Source organism: Euprymna scolopes, chromosome 43, assembly GCF_053919585.1.
Source record: "Euprymna scolopes isolate OS-2025 chromosome 43, ASM5391958v1, whole genome shotgun sequence".
In the NCBI taxonomy this organism is placed as follows: domain Eukaryota; kingdom Metazoa; phylum Mollusca; class Cephalopoda; order Sepiida; family Sepiolidae; genus Euprymna; species Euprymna scolopes.
In genome coordinates, this window is record NC_136524.1 from 38731538 (window position 1) to 38745687 (window position 14150).

The window sequence follows — 14150 nt, forward strand, 5'->3', positions numbered from 1 at the left end:
TTTTTGTTTGAAGGCTAGGATGATTAGTGGTAAGGTGTCTTTTCATCTTACTTGAAACCATTGCTTCATTAGACAGCGTTTGGCCGCACACGACACACAGCGGAGAAGGAATCTGTATATCTCCAGTCCAGTGAAATTCAAATTTCAAATAATCATCACTATACAATCAGTGAACTTTTGTTTGTTTTTTTTAAATGAAGTTATAGAATTATTATCACCATCGCATTTTCTTTTTAGAAACTTGTCCATAATTAAAGATGAATTCAAAATTAAAATGAAAAAAAAATACATCAAAGCAACCTTTTATCGTATTTAACTGTTTTTATTTTATTTTACTTACCTTAATTTACAAAACCTAAATATTAAATAAGAAATATCAAGAAAGAATGTAAATACTGTAAACGAGATATATAGAAGATATAAAGTGTAAACCAACGTTTACCAATGTTTATTATTATCGAAAAATTCAAAATATACAAGAATTTGAACAAACGATTTATTTTTTGATATTTTGATATTTTAGTGTTAACATCATGTTAGTAAATAATAACGTGTGAGTCAGTATTTATTAATACAAACAACTACGGTTATAATGATATGAAAACTGTTTTTTTTTTTTTTGTTTTTTTTTTTTTTACACAGTGATCACCACTTATCAAGGCCCGGAAGCCACTCAGGGATAAGGGTTATTGCAAGTACATCACGTTAGTGAGGAGATTTTATGAAGTGTTTAATTAAGGGGGCGGTTCATTAGGAATTTGTTAACATTAGACTTGAAGACATCCAAGTTGTAGTCCGGAGGGAAGCAGGCAGACGGAACAGAGTTCCACAGGCGTGCAGTTCTAAGAAAGAAGCTTTGCTCATGAAATCCGCGTTTTGATTTAGGCACAGATATAGAGTGGGGGAAATTTTTCACAGTGGATTCAGCTAGACGGGTGTTTTTCGTGAAAGTTTGGCGAGGGGGGACCAGGGATTGGAGTTCAGACGAGCACCTGCCATGAAAATAACGATAAAACAAAGATAGGCTCGCAACGTCTCTTCTGTGGGAGAGGGGTTGCAGGGTAGAGAAAAGGGCATCCCCCACTAAACCACGAAGTCTATTTTGTACTCTGTCAAGGCATGATAGGCTGTTTTTGGCAGCTCCTGCCCAGATATGGCAACAGTATTCCATCCTTGGCCGTACTTGGCTTTTATATAGATAGAGAATTGCATCAGTAGTGAAACCTATAATCTCTTCGTGGCACACAAGCAATCATTCCACGGCACCAATTTTTGGAAAATAACAAACAGGGCCCTGAATAAAAGTGTGTGTTCTATCCCATCCATCATCAATGGACTTGAGGTAATCTCGTCAGCATCAGACAAAGCCAAACTCTTTGCCTAAAACTTTGCAGCTAATTCTACCCTCTGCAATCAGGGCCGCCAAGCCCTCATATTTCCTCCTGTGTCTGAAAATATGCTATGCGCCATACAAATATCTGCATGTGATGTTGCTAAGCTAATCAAAAACCTTGATTCTAGTAAAACAGCGGTCTAATTATAGTGCTCCAAAAGCTTTAACCATGCTTACAAAACTGTTTAAGTGTTGTCTTAAGAAGAATTGCTTCCCAACAGCCTGGAAAACCTCATCAGTATGTCCCGTATTTAAAATTCAAATGATCGGTCATCTCCCTCTCAATACAAACCAATAAGTTTCCTGTGCGTCATGAGTAAGTTGCTGGACTTTGTGTTAAATAGACCTCAGCAAAAATAGCCTTCTTAGTGACATGTAATATGGTATCTGTTCTGCTAGATCTACAGCAGATTTGCTAACAGTTATATCTCATAGGATTAGCGAATCTCTCAGTGGAGGCTTCCTTTCTAAGGCAAAAGCGCTTGACATATCAGAGGCCTTTGATAGGGTATAGCATAAAGGTCTACTTCACAAGATCTCCAGCTACGGTATAGCTGGAAATTTCTTCTCAATTATAAAACCATTTCTCTCTGATAGGTTCATAAGAGTAGTGGTTGATGGGCAGTAATCAGAAGCTTACAGTATTAATGCTGGAGTCCCTCAGGGATCCATCCTGGGCTCAACTCTCTTTCTGATCTACATGAATGATCTCCCACATCACATCCTAAGATCATTCGTAGACATTTATATTGATGATACTACCATCTACGGCAACACTTCAAAGGCCGTAAACAACCAAGTTCTCTCTGATTCTCTCTCCTCTGATCTTGATCATGTGGTGCAATGGGGAAAGAGGTGGCTGGTTAATTTTAATGCACCTAAAACCAAGCTTCTATCTTTACATCATCAATGCACTGATCCTTGTCTAGCATCAATTGAAATGAATCGCTCTCATCTTGAAGAGGTTCCATGTTTTGACAAGCTTCTGTGTCTGACCTTTACTCCTGATTTGAAATTGAACACGTACATCAAATCGATTGCCAAGGCTGCTGGAAAAATGGTGAGATCATTCTACCGCTCCAGTAGATATCTCACTGCTGATGCAATTCTCTACCTGTATAAGAGTCAAGTACGTCTAAGGATGGAGTACTGTTGCCACATCTGGGCAGGAGCTGCTAGAAGCAGCTTATCCTTCCTTGATAGAGTTCAAAATAGATTCCGTAGCCTAGCCTTTTCTCTTCCCTGCAACCTTTTTTCCACAGAAGACACATTGCGGGCCTGTCTCTGCTTTATCGTTATTTTCATGGCAGGTGTTCGTCTGAGCTCCAATCTGTGGTCCCCTCTAGCCTGATGTTCATGATAAACTCTCGTCTAGCTGCCAAGTCTGCTGGAAAAATGGTTGCCACATCTGGGCAGGAGCTGGTAGAAGCAGCTTATCCTTCCTTGACAGAGTTCAAAATAGATTTTGTAGCCTAGTAAGGGATGCCCTTTTCTCTTCCCTGCAACCTTTTTTCCACAGAAGACACAGTGCGAGCCTGTGTCTGCTTTATCGTTATTTTCATGGCAGGTGTTTGTCTGAGCTCCAATCTAGCCTGATGTTCATGATAAACACTCGTCTAGCTGAAACCACTATCAATAATTTCTCCCACTCTTTATCTGTGCCTAAACCTAAACGTAGATTCTATGAACAAAGCTTCTTGTATATGTGTATGACTGTGGAACTCTGCTCCGTTTTCTTGCTTTTCAACTCACTACAATATGGTCATTTTCAAGTCTAATGTGAACAAGTTCTTGATGGCCATCCCTTTCAGTAATCAAATTTACCAAATTTCCACTAGATTACTACAAAGTTTTCCCATGAGTACTATACATTTATTAACGCTTATCTTTGAATGGCCTCCGGGCCTTGATAAATGGTGACTCCTTCGTAAAAAAAAAAAAAATAAAGTAAAAAATATTAGTGTGCCGCGGCACAGTGATTGGGAACCACTGATCCAGACGATTAGTACGCTCATTAGCACTTTTTGGTATTTCATTTGATTTTTATAGGTGCTGGAATTAGTACTTCTACAGAATAGTGAGATTTGAAAAAATCACTTATTACGTATTTACCTGTTATGTCAAAATTAGTGCAAATTCCAAGTATGACAAAAAATGATCCAGTAGATGTGTTAGATCTAATTTTTACAAAAAAAAAAAAACAAACGCACGAACATACATACATACTACCGATTCGACATTTTATATTTTGAAGTGGTAGATTTTAAATGACAGCAAGCAAGATAAATCAGTTTGTCATACAGCATTGATCATAAAGAACTGTTCCACATTAAAAACCTACGATAAAGCTCTATAATTTGATAAATTTTATTTTTACTTATAATTAGTTTTCTACTTGATCATTTTTTAGAATTTATACTAATTTTGACATGCCATGTAAGTACGTAATTGTGTTTTTTTATGTGAAATGCTTTTGTTCCAAATCCTATTATTCTGCACAAACACTTTGGATTTTGCTGCAACACCTCGTGTATGTATATGTATATGTATACGTATATGTGGAGTATTATACGTGTATGAATTGTGTGTGTGTGTGTGTGTGTGTGTGTGTGTGTGTGTGTGTGTGTGTGTGTGTGTGTGTGTGTGTGTGTGTGAAAGAGAATTTTGTTTTAATTAAGTATTCTGTGCTGTTGTGATGTCTTATTGATTTATACTTTGATTCTTGTGACGAGTATTGCCTCCTTTATTCTAAGGTTGCTGATATTGCTTACTGTGGCTTCAGTATTGATTGCCACTGCCCACCAGGGTGGATTACTATGGATACGTTAATATCCGGCTTATCTGAAAAGAAACTCTGCAAATAAATCTTATCTCTAATGAAATATTAGGAAGGACGTGAACACACACACACACACACACACACACACACACACACACACACACACACACACACACACACATACACACACACACATGCATTGATGAGTTAAGGGCATAATAGATTCACTGATTGATATAATTGATATAATAATTGAGTGATTGATTGTGCGCTACAAAACAGATACTGTCAAGAATTGTGAAAATCAACTGAATTAAAGGAATAAATTATAAGATGGTCAACATCATGAATTTTGGAATATAGTTTTTTCGTCATTTATTCTCTATATTGCTCTGTAATTACATTGAGCTTCTTAATTATTATTTTTAAAAATATCATTATCTACTGATACTGTGTTACGTCGTCTAGCAAGATTCGAAATCTGGACTCAAAGTGGCTGAATCAGTGGATAATTATATTTTAAAAATAATACATATGCCGCTCCCCATTTGGGGGCACCAAACTGATCAAAGGGAAAATTATTCCCAACTCGCATTTAGGTAAAAATGCTCTTCCATATAAATAATTAAATTCATTCAATAAATATCGCTAACAAAAACAAACAACATTTCTCTCTCTCTCTCTCTATCTCTCTCTGTCTCTCTCTCTCTATCTCTCTCTCATATATATATATTTTTATTTTTATTTATTTATTATTTTTTAAAACTTAAAAAAAAAATTAAAAAAAATAAATAAATAAATAAAAAAATAAAAAATAATAAATAAATAAAAATGTTATATACGTCCAAATTAAAAAAAAGGGCGACTTTCTAAGTAAAAAAAAAAAAAAAAAAAAAAAAAATGAGCTCCGAGGCGGAGCCAATATTAACCGTATGTATCGCTTGAAAAAACAACAATAACAAAAATCTCTCTCTCTCTCTCTCTCTCTCTCTCTCTCTATATATATATATATATATATATATATATATATATATATATATATATATATATATATATATATATATATATATGTTATTCTTTACGTAAATACAGTCATATTTGGCTACGATGTGCAGACCGTTTCAATCATATTTGATTTCAGCAAGCGAGAGAAAATTTTAAATACAAAAATTAAAAAGGTTCCGGACCTTTTTAATTTTTGAGGGGAGAAAATATGCCATGACTGGCGTGAAGCAAAGCTAAAGTTCTCATGGGTTAAAATTAATTACAAAAATCAAATTTCCGTTAAAGTGGGGGTGGGGGTAAAAAAGATAGTTTTAGGGAAAAGTTAGAGAAAAGTATAAGAAGGGAAGGGTAATATAAAGATATAGAGGGGGGTACGAATACACTAAGGAGAAGAAAAGGAGAAGGGGTAAAAGCAGTTGGCATCATTTCAAATGACGATATTAACAATGTTATAATTAAAGTCATTTAAAAGTATTTCAACTATAGAAAGAAAGTTTAACTAAATTGGGTCATCTTGTCCCTATATATATATATATATATATATATATATAAAATGAACTCATTTTTTCCCTATGATTTTGACCTTAATAGGATTAAAAATCAAGATATTTCATGCGAATGTAATATGCATTAACTGCGGCACAATATCTGAGGTGTGTTATAGGCATATTACCTCTCCACTTCCTCGATAATCATAGATTCCTATATTTTTTCTGCTGAGAGTTAACTGCCACAATTGGTTAAAATCAATTGAAGTAGTAAAATCTTTTCTCTCTAATTAATTCCTTCTTCCCCCGCCACCACTTACACCGTTTCCAGAATCGTTCACAAGGGGCAGTTACGAAGAAACACCGGTTTGGGTTTTCTTTACTTCATAGTTGCTTCAATTAACTGGAATAGAATTTTACCGTGCCTTTCCATTCTATGTTTTCTACTGGGTTAAACGCACCATGGACTTAACAAAATCAAAGGGTTATTCATGCCGTTTTTTTTTTTTTCGCTTTTCGCTGTGTTTTTTTGTTTTTCCGAACATGTTCATCAATTTTCCCTTTATTTTTGCTTTTTGTTTTTCCGATTTCTTTTTTTAAAGAAATTTTACGTTTGTTTGCTATTTTTTTTTTGTTTTGGTTTTTCCGATTTCTTTAAGAAGTTTAACATCGTCTTTTTTTTTTCAATATTTAAACAGGGTTATTACTTCACTTATTCTTTACTTTACCCCGCCCCCCCTTACACACACACACACACACACACACACACACACACACACACACACACACACACACACACACACACACACACACACACACACACACACACCTCCAAATACCCGGGCAACGCCGGGTACCCCCGCTAGTTTATCAATAAAATATGACATCTTTCTTTTAATTATTTATTTATTTTATTTATTTTATTTATTTATTTTATTCATATCTTAATAAGTTAGAATATTTAAGGTAATCAAATAGTAGTTATTTTAGCTTTTATTTTGTTTTGTTTGTATATATATATAGACACATATATACATACATACACACATATGGACACGCACACAAATACACAAGATATATATATACATACATATACATATATATATACATATATATACACATATATATACGCAAATATATACATACATATATATACACATATATATATACACACATATATACACACATATATATACACACATATATATACATACATATACATACACATATGTACATATACATATATATACATACATATATATACATATACATATATATATACATGCATATATATACATATATATACATACATATATATATATACATATATATATGCATACATATATATATGCATACATATATATACATACATATATACATACATATATATATACATATATATACATACATATATAGATATACATACATATATATATATACATACATATATATCTATATATATAAAAATGTAATTCTTGGTTCGTTATAATCGAATAAAACCATATTTCTATGTTACCAATTTAATTGAAATTTTCAGAAATTCTACTTTTAAAGTCAAGGAATGTTTGCATGTTATTAAAATAATTTAACATTGCGAATTATAAAAATATTAAATTAAATAAAAAATATTTTTCGTAACTGCAAGATTATCGCCATTTTATTTCCGGTAGAAATTAGCCTTTCACTTATTGAGATAAGTATTATTTGTATTCATTTTTATGATACTCATGCAGAGAGTGATCCGTGCTGGAGTAATGTTATTATTTAAAAAGTAATTCTTAACATGAGGAGGGGAGGATGTTTTGTACCTATTCTGTACTTTAACCTTACAATTGAATTAAAAAAAAAACATATCGTAAAACTTTAATTAAACGTGGAAATATGATTTAAAAAATAGCGTGGATCGCTCTCTGCATTAGCACCATTTTTATTTATTGCGGACTATTATTCTCATCTATATTAGTTGTTGTTTCACGACTTTTCGGCCAACTATTCCTCTGACCTTCATGAAAAGAAGTAAGTATGTGAGAAATTATGTTTTCCTTTTATAAATGTTCAGTAACTTTTTCCTTTTATTATTCTTAAAGAGTAAAACTTTTCTTATTCATGAAAAGAGTTAAGCCTACGTAAATAAATAAATGTTTGTACACATGACAAATTATCAATAAATGGTTTAGTTACGTTTTTTTTTAAATTATTTATGAAAAGAGTTAACATGCTTAATTTCTATACTTATAGGTTTTTGGAATTTTTTCTCACCGGATTATTATTGATTGGACACTAATTAAACAGATTATTAAAAAAAAAAAATTAAAAAGAAATCATTATTTCGACATTTGAAAGTGGTGCTCACTTTTTAGTTACAACGTTCTGATAAATCAGTCACCCATTTTGTAAGCAATAAAAACGCAGTATATCAAAACCATAGAAAGTAAAAATAATATGAGTCTCTACCGCATTTGTAAGTCAGAAATATATTTGTTTCTCAAAGAAAAAAAAATAGACTGAACATGACTTTTTTTATTGTTTTTATGAAAATAAAGTTTCGAGTTTAAAAAATGTTGTTTTTTTTCTTATTTAGTTAAAAGTCAGTTTGAGGGTGTTTTTTTTTTTTAAATTGTTTTTATGAAAGGTGAGTTTTTTGGTTTTTTTTCAAAACTTTTGGTTTTTTAAAAAATTTTTTTTTTAAAGTATTATAAATTTCACTAACATGCTGGAGAAATGTTTAATAATTTGGTATTTTTTTAGATTAGGTCCACCTCCACAATTTTCCTTTCAATGACGACATGTATAGGTTTCCGAGTATGCTGAACACGCAAATCGCATTGAAATTTTGCGGAAATAAATAGTTGTATTATGCATTGTATTCTTCGGCGGCCATCTTTTTACGTGCACACACGCCATAAACAAATACACGCACGTAAAAAAGATGGCCGCCAAAGATTACAATGCATAATACAAATTTTTATATCTTGATAACTACTTATTTCTGCAAAATTTCAATGCGATTTTCATATTCAGCATAGTCGAAAACCATTTCAAGTCATCATTTAAAAGAAAATTGAGGAGGTGGACCTAATCTAAAAATTTACCAATAATTTTTCATCCCGTACGCCTCCCGATACATTGCTTCGTCAACATGCGACCATTTTATATCTCCCGAAGACACTTCCGTATTTAGAAAAAAAAAAAAAAATGAATGACCGATTTACCAGAACGTGGTAACTAAAAAGTGAGTACCCCTTTCAAATGTTGTAATGATTTTTTTTTTTTTCAATTTTTTTTCATAATCTGGTTAGTGTTCAATCAATAATAATCCAGTGAAAAAATTTCAAAAAACCTATCAGTATAGAAACTCCACCACGTAAGTAAATAAATAAAAAATGTTACGTGCGCATGCGTTAGCCTTGACTAGGGGGGGGGGGTACTAAGGGAACGACCATTAAATAATTCTGCGGGTCGCCATGGAACTCAGCGCCCAAGGAGTACCAAAATAGTTTTCATGATCTGAAGAAATTTTTATTTCGAAAAGTGGGTGATCACTTTTCGATGTAAATTTAACTTAAAATGAGCACCCACTTCTGGCCACCTGAGGAAGGGGCATTTATTTTCGTGTTTATTGGTTTGAAGGTTTTTTGACAAGGCAGTTTGGTACGCGAATGCATATTTAACAGTTTTCGTTTATCCTCACGCATAGCATAAACAAAGGCTACGTCTGTGAAATGGAAAATAGTCCCAGAGTTCAGGGGTTAATACCATGCAAAAGAAATCAAACAAAAAACTTTTTAGCCAAGAAACACACAGAAAAAAGAATAAAAAAATAGCATCCATTTTTTTCTATCGAATTCATTTGCTGTTTTTATTGAAAACTATTTTCCCCCGGATTTTTGATATAATTTTCCATTAAGGGCCGTGCGTCTTACGTTCGTAAATAACAAAAAATGTTTTGTAGATTTTGGTGTGCTAAAAACGAATCTGCAAACCGTTTCCGTTGCAAAAAAGTAGTTTTTATGATATGAAGAAATTACTTTTTCGAAAAAGTGGCGATCACTTTTCCATGTAAATTTAACGAATGACTGTTTCTTCTATGAATTGTGTGTATTGGATTGTTTTACTTCTTTATTCAGGGTAAATTCATTTAATCGTACTCATCATCATCGTCATCATGAACACTCCTTCATGTATATTCTGCATGTATGTGTATATGTACGTGTGTATATGCATATGTATGCACATGCTTATATACGTACGTCTATGTGCGTATGTGCATGTGGGTATGTGTGCATGTGTGTGTACATGCATATGTATGTTAGCATGCATGTGAATGTATGCATGTATGTGTGCGTGCATGTGTTTATTTGCATGCGTATGTGGGGTGGAGAGGGTTCCCGTAAGCCATTGTGAAAACAACTCCTCTAGAAAAAGTAAATCTGTGACTTAAAAAACCATAAAGCGGAAGACTAGTATCTGCATTAAGCTAGTTTTCTGTTTGACATGTTGCTGGCTATCTTGCTCTTGCTTGTTGCTGGATTTCAACATTTTGAAACGAGAGAGAGACTTAGCTGTCGTACAAAGCTAAGACTCTGTAACATCATCTGTGTATAGATACTCCCTCAGGCATTTGTCTATTAAAATGGTCCTGTGGCGATGGAAGTCATTTTTGGGCTCATGGACTTTAAGTGTCTGAGAGAGTGGCACTCGTCTGACAAGACGTTGCAATCATCATATTATATAATCATCATATGTATGTGTGTATGTATGTTTATATATGCACATGTGTATGTATATATATGTTTATATATATATGTATTGTGTGTATATATGTGTATATGTGTATGTATATGTATATAAATTTGTGTGTTTATGTATGTATATGTATGTGCATATCTGCATATATATGTATGTGTATGTATATGTAGGTATATGTATGTATATGTGTGTATGTATGCATATATGTGTATGTACATGTATGTGTATATGTATGTATATGTGTGTATGAATGTGTATATGTGTATGTGTTTATATGTGTATTTACCCCGCTAATCAAAAATTTAAGACCACTTAGAAATCTTTAAAAGGAAACCTTTTTTTTAAGGATAGATGTTAAACTCTTCCGACTTAATGTTACTAATATTACAATCTAAAAGTTTATGGAAACAAAAATTTTATTTAAATTCCAAAAATTTTATTTAAAAATTTGCATTTTTATTAAATTAGGCTTTTTACACATGATCAAAATTATAAGACCAAGGGTATAAATTGTTAGACTTATGGTAATTCTAATGTTTTTAGTTCAGTCAGACATTAGCAATCACTGTGTAAAGGTGTTGCCATGCCTAATGCAAGAAAACTAAATGAAGTTGAGCGCTCTCGCATTCTAGGATTCCATAAGCAAGTTTTGTTACAGCGAACAATAGCAGCGCAGTAAAATTGTTATTTGCAACTTTCTAAAGAACACTGAGAATTATGGAAAAGCAAAATCCTTTTGGTAGGGCCCCCCAAAAAAAATTTCTCCTGCATTGAGTAGGAGAATCAGACGGGTTATTATGAATGACAGAGGACTTTCTTCTAGTCAAATTAAGGCGGTTACAGATGCTGATTGCAGTCCAATAACCATCAGACGACACTTACAATAAAAAGGCATGATAAATAAAAAGTGTAAACAAAGTCCTCAGTGCTTCCACGTCACAAAGTGGACTGCTTTGGTCATGAATACCAAACCTGGGACATTGAGAAGTGGAAGAATGTCCCGTTTTCTAATGAGAAAAAAACTCAATTTAGATGGTCCTGATGGCTTCCAGCGATATTGGCATGACAAAAACATGCCCCTTGAAATTTTTTCCACACATCATAGTGGTGCAGTGTCCATAATGGTATGGGGTGCCTTTTTTTTTTACAGAGGGACGATGGAGCTCCAGGTGGTGCAGGGTCGTCAGACAGCAGCTGGTTATGTTAGCATGCTACAAAAAGCATCTTTGATGATAGAGGGTCATCGTTTGTGTGGGGATGGATGGTTATTCCAACAGGATAATGCTGCAATCCACACAAAAAGACAGACCTTAGCTTTCTACAAGAAAATGGAATCCATCTCTTGGGACATCCTGCATGCTCAACGGACTTGAACCCAATCAAAAATGTTTGGAGATGGATAACAAGAGAGGTTTATCAAAATGGCAAACTATATTCAACAAAAAATGAACTTCATGAAGCAACCTTCGGACACTGGAGCAGGATCCCCCACACCTTAATAGAAACCCTTATTTATAGCATGCCCCCCCTCCCAAATCTTTGAAGTCATCAAAAGCAGTGGGGGTAGAACTCATTATTAAGTTTGATATTTATACAAATGACCGTCTTCAGTGTCATGTCTGCATGAGGGTGTGCAAGTTGCTGACAGGACTAAAAAGTCATGTTTGGGCAAATGGTCTATCAGTGACTGAGGGAGTGGCACTTGACAAGACGTTGCAATCAATATATATATATATATATATTATGCATATACTTATAATCGTAACAAATTAAGCTGAAAAACACATTTTAAATGAGAAGAAATGGAAGTGATATATATATATATACATATATATATATATATATATAGAGAGAGAGAGAGAGAGAGAGCGAGAGAGCGAGAGAGAGAGAGAGAGAGAGAGAAAGAATAATAAAGAAATAAGAAAAAATTTTAATTTACAAAATGTTTTTAAATTTAACTTTTAAAAAGTTTTTTTAATTTAAAAAGATTTCAAAAGTTTGTGCACACAAAATGCTAATATATGTTTCTTCTGTGAGGATTTCTTTATTTAAGAACTCAAATTCGGATTATTTCTTCGGATTACTTATTCAGTGTTTTCTCAGACTCATTACAGACATTGAAAACTTCTTGGTGGATTATTCTGCTTGCGAGTGTACTAGATATTAACTTTCGTTTCATTTTATCCTCAGTATTATTAAAAAAACAGTTTTCAGTTTCTGTGTTCTAACAAGTTCAATGACAAGTTAAAAATGTGCATGTCAGTATGTTTATAAAAAACATAATTTTAGGAAGCAGCACCCCCAATAATCTTAGCCACGAGCCGCCACTGATATATATTAACTTTCGTTTCACTTTATCCTCAGTACGCCTAATTCTCAATGGATTATCTCCAAAGAATTTGATTTGATTTACATTTTAATTTTCTTTTGTTTTATTTGTTTTTCCATTCCTTACTTTTCTCTCCTCTTTACTTATTTTGCCTTGCTTTATTTATATTTTATAATTTAAATTTGTATTAAAACTTTATTGTAAGTTTGAAAATTTTTTTAAATATTTTTTTAATTTGTAAAATCTTTTTTAAAGATATTTTAAAGTTCCTGAATTAATTAATTTTTTTAATTTTATAAGATTTTTTCTTATTAGTTAATTATATATATATATATATATATATATATATATATATATATATATATATATATATATATATATATATATATATATACACGTTAGAAAAGCATTTCAGCCAAGTTATGAAAATTGTTAAACAAAATGTTTTTACTAAAGGCTTTAAAAATAAAGGTACAAGATTCAATTTGAAATTTATTTATCTTCAAAGTGCACTTTTATAAATTTTACAAAGTAAGGTATAAAATTTAATTTAAATTGAATAAAAAAATTACCTTGGATTTATTTTATGTAATGTACATTTTGTTGCAATTTAAAAACATTATCTTTCATCTAGCAATTAATGATATAGATATAAACTTTTCAATGATTTCTTTTTAAAGTGCAACAGGAACATTTTGTTTAACAATTTTCATGCCTTGGATGAAATGCTTTCCTAACTTGTATCTTATCTTTTTAAGATTATATTTTAAAACTCTCCTTCTCTCTATTTCAGTTTGTATTTCTCCTCACACCACAACTCATTTTTGCAACCCCCTCTTTGTATTATTACAGGTCTGAATATTCTCTCTGTTTCAGTTTGTATTTCTCCTCACACCACAATTCATTTTTTGCAACCCTCTCTTTGTAATACAGGTCTGAATAATGAGAAAATCGGAATATTTTTTAACAAAAACTTTAAAATAACTTTTTAGATTAAATTTTTTAAACTTCTTTCGGAATAGAAAATCTTTAAAATTTAATAAGGAACATATTTCATATAGGTTTCATTAACAAATGAGAAAAATAGAGATGAAAATTTCAAAAGGAATGTATAACTTGTTACGGTCAATAGTAGTCCTCGCCAGCGAAAGTTTTGTTATTCTATTATTATTATTATTATTATTATTATTATTATTATTATTATTATTATTATTATTATCATTATTTAAAACATTTTGTGTCTTGTATTTCGTGCGAGGACTTTATATATATATATATATATATATATATATATATATATATATATATATATATATATATATATATATAACTATTATTTTTTCTGACACTTCTTTCCTTTTATTCCCATCATATTACCCCCCCCCCTCATCCCCAATAATTGTTCCA